At 42.2% G+C, this 6,072-nt stretch overlaps 1 pseudogene; it reads left to right on the forward strand.

Annotated features, from left to right (window-relative positions):
* The first annotated feature begins 2,190 nt into the window (after positions 1–2,190).
* Positions 2,191–5,608, forward strand: LOC705129 (elongation factor 1-alpha 1-like; annotated as a pseudogene).
* Positions 5,609–6,072: the final 464 nt, after the last annotated feature.

Below are 6,072 nucleotides of genomic sequence, written 5' to 3' on the forward strand. Positions count from 1 at the left end.
CCAGCCTGTCCAACATGGCGAAATCCCATCTCTACTAAAAATACAAAAAATTAGCCAGGCATGGTGGCACACGCCTATAGTCCCAACTACTCGAGGAGCTAAGGCAGAAGAATTGCTTGAACCCAGGGAACAGAGGTGGCAGTGAGCAGAGATCACGCCACCACATTCCAGCCTGGGTGACAGAACAAGACATTGTCTCAAAGAAAACAAAAATCTTTAAAAAAGAGAATTGACGGCTGGGCGCGGTGGCTTATGCCTGTAATTCCACCACTTTGGGAGGCCAAGGTGAGTGGATCACATTGTCAGGAGATTGAGACCATCCTGCTAACACAGTGAAACCCCGTCTCTACTAAAAATACAAAAAATTAACCGGGCATAGTGGCACGTGCCTGTAGTCCCAGCTACTCGGGAGGCTGAGGCTGGAGAATTGCTTAAACCCAGGAGGCGGAGGTTGCAGTGAGCCAAGATCCCGCCTGCACTCCAGACTGGGTGACAGAGCAATACTCCGTCTCAAAAAAAGAGAGAATCTACTAAAGTATATTTAAAAGAGTTACTTTCTAAGCTTGGATGTGACACAAGAGATCACACTTGTGAAAGATCAACAGGCTTGGGGGCACCTGATTTATAACTTGTGTATATTCATAAATATAAACCTCAGCTCTTCCTGGGAGTTAAAACACCTGGGGATTAACTAACAGGATAGTGTGGCCTGAATAAGTCATTCAGGTTTTTGTTCCCTTGACTATAAAACCTTAATAAGTAATTTAATGCAGTGATTATGTTCTTCTTCTGAATCCCAGCTTCTAATAAAATTTTGTCACCTTTCCTGATCCTCCATTTCCTTATCTGAAAAATGGAATTAATATATTAGTATTTGATACCAGCATTGTTTTGAGGATTAAATGAGATAATCTAAGTAAACAGCTTAACCCCTGTTAATTGAAATCCCTGGGGTTAGAGGACTGTTCCTGGCCTCTGATACACATGTTAGCAGGAAGTTCTTAGCAAATGGCTCTGACAGCTGTCTTTCTCAGAGGGCTGTGACCAGCCTGTGCAGAGCTCTGGTGGGTAGCTTTCAGCTCAGTCTTCCTGATTATATTTTCATTTCTTCTGGAACATCACTACAAACAAAGCAACAAGTTTGATCCTATGAACTAAGCATGGAGTTGGAATTCAAGGGTGACTAGCCAACAATGGGGGTTAGACCCTTTAGACCCTGGGATGGCCATGCGAATAAAGTAAAAAATACTTCAGTTTCTCTTTAACTATGCTATTAAAGATATTTATGTGCAATATCTGAAGCTTCACCTTAAGGGAGATATTTCACATAAAGAAGATGCCAATATTATTTTGCCTTAAATGTATAAAAACTATCATCTGTTTTGTAGCAAGAATCAGAAGAAAGATAAACCAAGCCCAAGAAAGATAAACCAAGACAGCAAACATTCTGGCAATAATAAGGTCTATTATACTCCTCCCCCTTGAAATGGGATATGGCCATGTGGCTTGCTTTGGCTGATGAAATGTGAGTAAAGTGATGTTACCGCCAGTAGGAAGCTTTAAGAGCCAGTGTTAATTCACCACACACTCTGTCCCTTTGCAGAAGCAGTCAGCAGCCGGTGGCTACTCTATCAGCCTGGTTCCTAGAGTGAGGATAGCATAGAGCAGGGCCCCCAGCTCTCCCTTCATAGGGATATAGTTTGAGGCAATCACAACCTTATAAGTTTAAGTACTGAAATATGAGGGTTGTTTGTTACTGCAGCATCAGTTAACCCATTCAGCTCAATACATGCCTCCTTTGGAAAAGTTCACTTTACTTACAGAGGACAGTGGGAAGTGATCAGAACTAGACCCAGTAGCCAGGCATGGTGGCGCACACCTGTAATCCCAGCTACTCTGGAGGATGAGGCAGGAGAATCACTTGAACCTGGGAGGTGGAGACTGCAGTGAGCCAAGGTCGCGCGACTACACTCCAGCCTGGGAAATAGAGCAAGACTCCATCTCGAAAAAAATAAATAAATAAAATAACTGGACCCAGGCATTTTGTCAGTCAGGAAGCTGCCTGAAGCACTGAGTTTTAAGGAGGATTAAAGCATCATAGGGTGGGGAAAATCTTCAGGACATTATTCTGGGCAAAAATTTCTTGAGCAATACCCCACAAGCCCAGGCAACCAAAGCAAAAATGGGCAAATGGGAAAACAGGTTAAAAAGCTTCTGCACAGCAAAGGATACAATCAGCAAGGTGCAGAGACAACCCACAGAATGGGAAAAATATTTACAAACTATGCATCTGACAAGAGATTAATAACCAGAATACATAAGGATCTCAAACAACTCTATAGGAAAAAAAAATCAAATCTAGTCAAAAAGGGCGAAAGATCTGAATAGACATTTCTCAAAAGATGACATACAAATGGCAAACAGACATATGAAAAGGTGCTCAACGTCACTGGTCATCAGAGAAATGCAAATCAAAACTACAATGAGATATCCTCTCACCCCAGTTAAGATGGCTTATATCCAAAAGACAGGCAACAACAAATGCTGACACGGATGTAGAGAAAAGAGAGCCCTGGTACACTGTTGGTGGGAATGTAAACTTATGCAATTACTATGAAGAACAGTTTGGAGGTTCCTCAAAAAACTAAAAATTGAGCTATCACGATCCAGCAATCCCACTGTGGGATATATACCCAAAAGAAAGGAAGTCAGTATATTATTGTATAGCTATCTGCACTCCCACGTTTATTGCAGCATTGTTCACAACAGCCAAGATTTGGAAACAACCTAAGTGTCCAACAGATGAAAGGAAAAAGAAAATGTGGTACATATACACAATGGAGTACTATTTAGCCATAAAAAAGAATGAGATTGTGTCATTTGCAACAACATAGATGGAACTGAAGATCATTATGTTAAGTGAAATAAGCTAGGCACAGAAAGACAAACTCCTCATGTTCTCACTTATTTGTGAGATCTAAACAAAAATAAAAAACAATTGAACTCATGGACATAGAGAGTAAAAGGATGGTTACCAGAGACTGATAAGGGTAATGGAGGACTGGCGGGGGAGGTGGGTATGGTTGATGGGTATAAAAAAATAGTTAGACAAACAACCCCATCAAAAAGTGGGCAAAGGATATGAACGGACGCTTCTCAAAAGAAGACATCTATGCGGCCAAGAAACATGAATAAAAGCTCAACATCACTGATTGTTAGAGAAATGCAAATCAAAACCACAACGAGATACCATCTCACACCAGTCAGAATGGCAATTATTAAAAAGTCAAGAAACAACAGATGCTAGTGAGGCTGTGGAGAAATAGGAATGCTTGTACACTGTTGGTGGGAACGTAAGTTAGTTCAAACATTGAGGAAGATGAATGAGGAGCAAAGTCACATCTTACATGGCAGCAGGCAAGACAGCATGTGCAGGGTAATGCCCCTTTATAAAACCATCAGGTCTCATGAGACTTATTTACTATCATGAGAACAGCATAGGAAAGACCCGCCCCCATGATTCAATTACCTCCCACTGGATCCCTCCCGTGACACGTGGGAATTATGGAATCTATAATTCAAGATGACATTTGGGTGGGGATACAGCCAAATCATATCATAAAGGAAACATTGAAAAGTCACTTGGAGGTAGAGTGGGTCCCTTGAGGGCCTACTTGAGTGATGGCAATGCAGGCTTTCACTCTACTAAATGGGATGTGCAAGGGTGGGGGGGAGCTGGACTGTTCTGAACAGGGGAGGAAGGGCTTCCAGGAACCCCAGAGAAGGCAGAGAACAAGAACACCTAGTGTCACAAATAGTCTCCATGCACTAGATATGTAGAGAACAATAATAAAAGGAAAAAATAAAGACAAAGATCTGCTTCTGAAGTTTTCTCTAAAAGTTTCCTTCAGTTCTAGCCCCATGGAGAGGCTGAAAATACCTGTCTAGCTTTCTTTATCTCAGTCCCACTATTTGAACTACTTGAAGCTTATGTTTATAAATTTCCTTTTAATAATGCCATTATTTATTCTTTTGTTATAAGTCATTTCAGAGGTGAACTCTAGTCTTCTAGAGGCTTCAGAAACACACAATATGCGTTACCTCGGTGTTGTAAAGCCCTACCCACCTGAAACCACTCAAGAATGTCAGAGAAGAACTTTCTTGCAATGGGTGTACTGCCAGAACACAGGTATCATGAAAACCGCTCCTAAAAGCCAAAATGGGAAAGGAAGAAGATGCATGTCAACATTGTCATCATTGGACACACAGATTCAGGGAAGTCCACCACTACTGGCCATCTGATCTCCAAATGTGGCAGAGTTGATAAAAGAACGGTAGAAAAACTTATGTCTTCTCTTGGTCACAGAGGAGGCTGCTGAGATGGAAAAAGGCTCCTTAAAGTAAGCCTGGGTCTTGGACACACTGAAAGCTAAGCAAGAGTGTGATGTCACCATTGATGTCACCATCTCTCCATGGAAAGTTGAGACCAGCGAGTCTACGTGACTACCATTGATGCCCCAAGAGACACAGACTTTATCAAAAATGTCATTACAGGCACATCTTAGGCTGACTGTGCTGTCCTGATTGTTGCTGCCGGTGTTGGTGAATTTGAAGCTGGTGTCTCCAAGAATGAGCAGACTCATGAGTGTGCCCTTCTAACTTACACCCTGGGTGTGAAACAACTAATTGTTGGTGTTAAAACGGATTCCATTGAGCCACCCTACAGCCAGAAAAGACACAAGGAAGTCATTAAGAAAATCAGCACTCACATTAAGAAAATTGACTACAATCCCTATCCCCTAAGTAGTAGCATTTGCGTCAATTTCTGTTTGGAACAGTGAGAGCATGCTGGTGCCAAGGGTTCAGATGCCTGGGTTAAAGGGATGGAAAGTCACCCGTAATGATGGCAATGGCAGTGGAACCATGCTGCCTGAAGCTCTGAATTACATCCTGCCACCAGCTCGTCCTACTGACAAGTCCTTGCATCTGCCTCTCCAGGATGTCTACAGCATTGGTGGTATCGATACCATCCCTAAGGGCTGAGCAGAGGCTGGTGTTCTCAAGCCTGGCACAGTAGTCACCTTTGCTCCAGTCAACAATTGGTTACAATTGAAGGAAAGTTTGTTGAAATGCATCATGAAGCTTTGAGTGAAGCTCTTCCTGAGGACAATGTGGGCTTCAATGTCAAGAATGTGTCTGTCAAAGATGTTCATTGTGGCAATGTTGCTGGTGACAGCATAAATGATCCACCTGTGGAAGCAGTTGACTTCACTGCTCAGGTGATTATCCTGAACCACTCAGGCCAGATCAGTACTGATTGTGGCCCTGTTCTGAATTGTCAGACAGCTCACATTGCTTTTAAGTTTGCTGGACTGAAGAAGACTGATTGCTGTTCTGGTAAGAAGCTGGAAGATTTAAATTCTTAAAATCAGGTGATGCTTCCACCATGGATATGGTTTCTAGCAACTCCATGTGTGTTGAAAGCTTTTCTGACCAGCTCCCCTGAGTCCTTTTGCTGTTTGTTGGTTTCATCAAAGCAGTGGACAAGAAGGGTGCTGGAGCTGGCAAGGTCACCAAGTCTACCCAGAAAGCTTGGAAGGCTAAATGAATATTATCCCTAGTACCTGCCACCCCAGCCTTAATCAGTCATGGAAGAACTGTCTAGAACTGTTTGTTTCAATTGGCCATTTAAGTTTAATAGTACAAGACTAGTTAATGATAATAATGCATCATAAAAGATTCAGAAGGAAAGCAGAATATTTTGTGAATCGTTCTTGTTTTGTATTCGTGTGACAATTTTCAGTAATCAGATGTTTTTGTTTTGGTTTTGGTTTTTTGTTTTGTTCTGTTTTTTGTTTTTTGAGACACAGTTTCACTCTGTTGCCCAGGCTGGAGTACAGTGGCACCATCTCGGCTCACTGCAACCTCCGCCTCCTGGGTTCAAGCAATTCTCCCACCTCAACCTTCTGAGTACCTGGAATTACAGGCACGCCGCTGCACCTGGCAAGTCATTAGTTTTCAAAATCAGTAATTTTTAATGGAGACAACTTGACCAAAAATCTGTCACAGAAT

This window comes from Macaca mulatta, chromosome 1, assembly GCF_049350105.2.
Source record: "Macaca mulatta isolate MMU2019108-1 chromosome 1, T2T-MMU8v2.0, whole genome shotgun sequence".
Lineage (NCBI taxonomy): Eukaryota > Metazoa > Chordata > Mammalia > Primates > Cercopithecidae > Macaca > Macaca mulatta.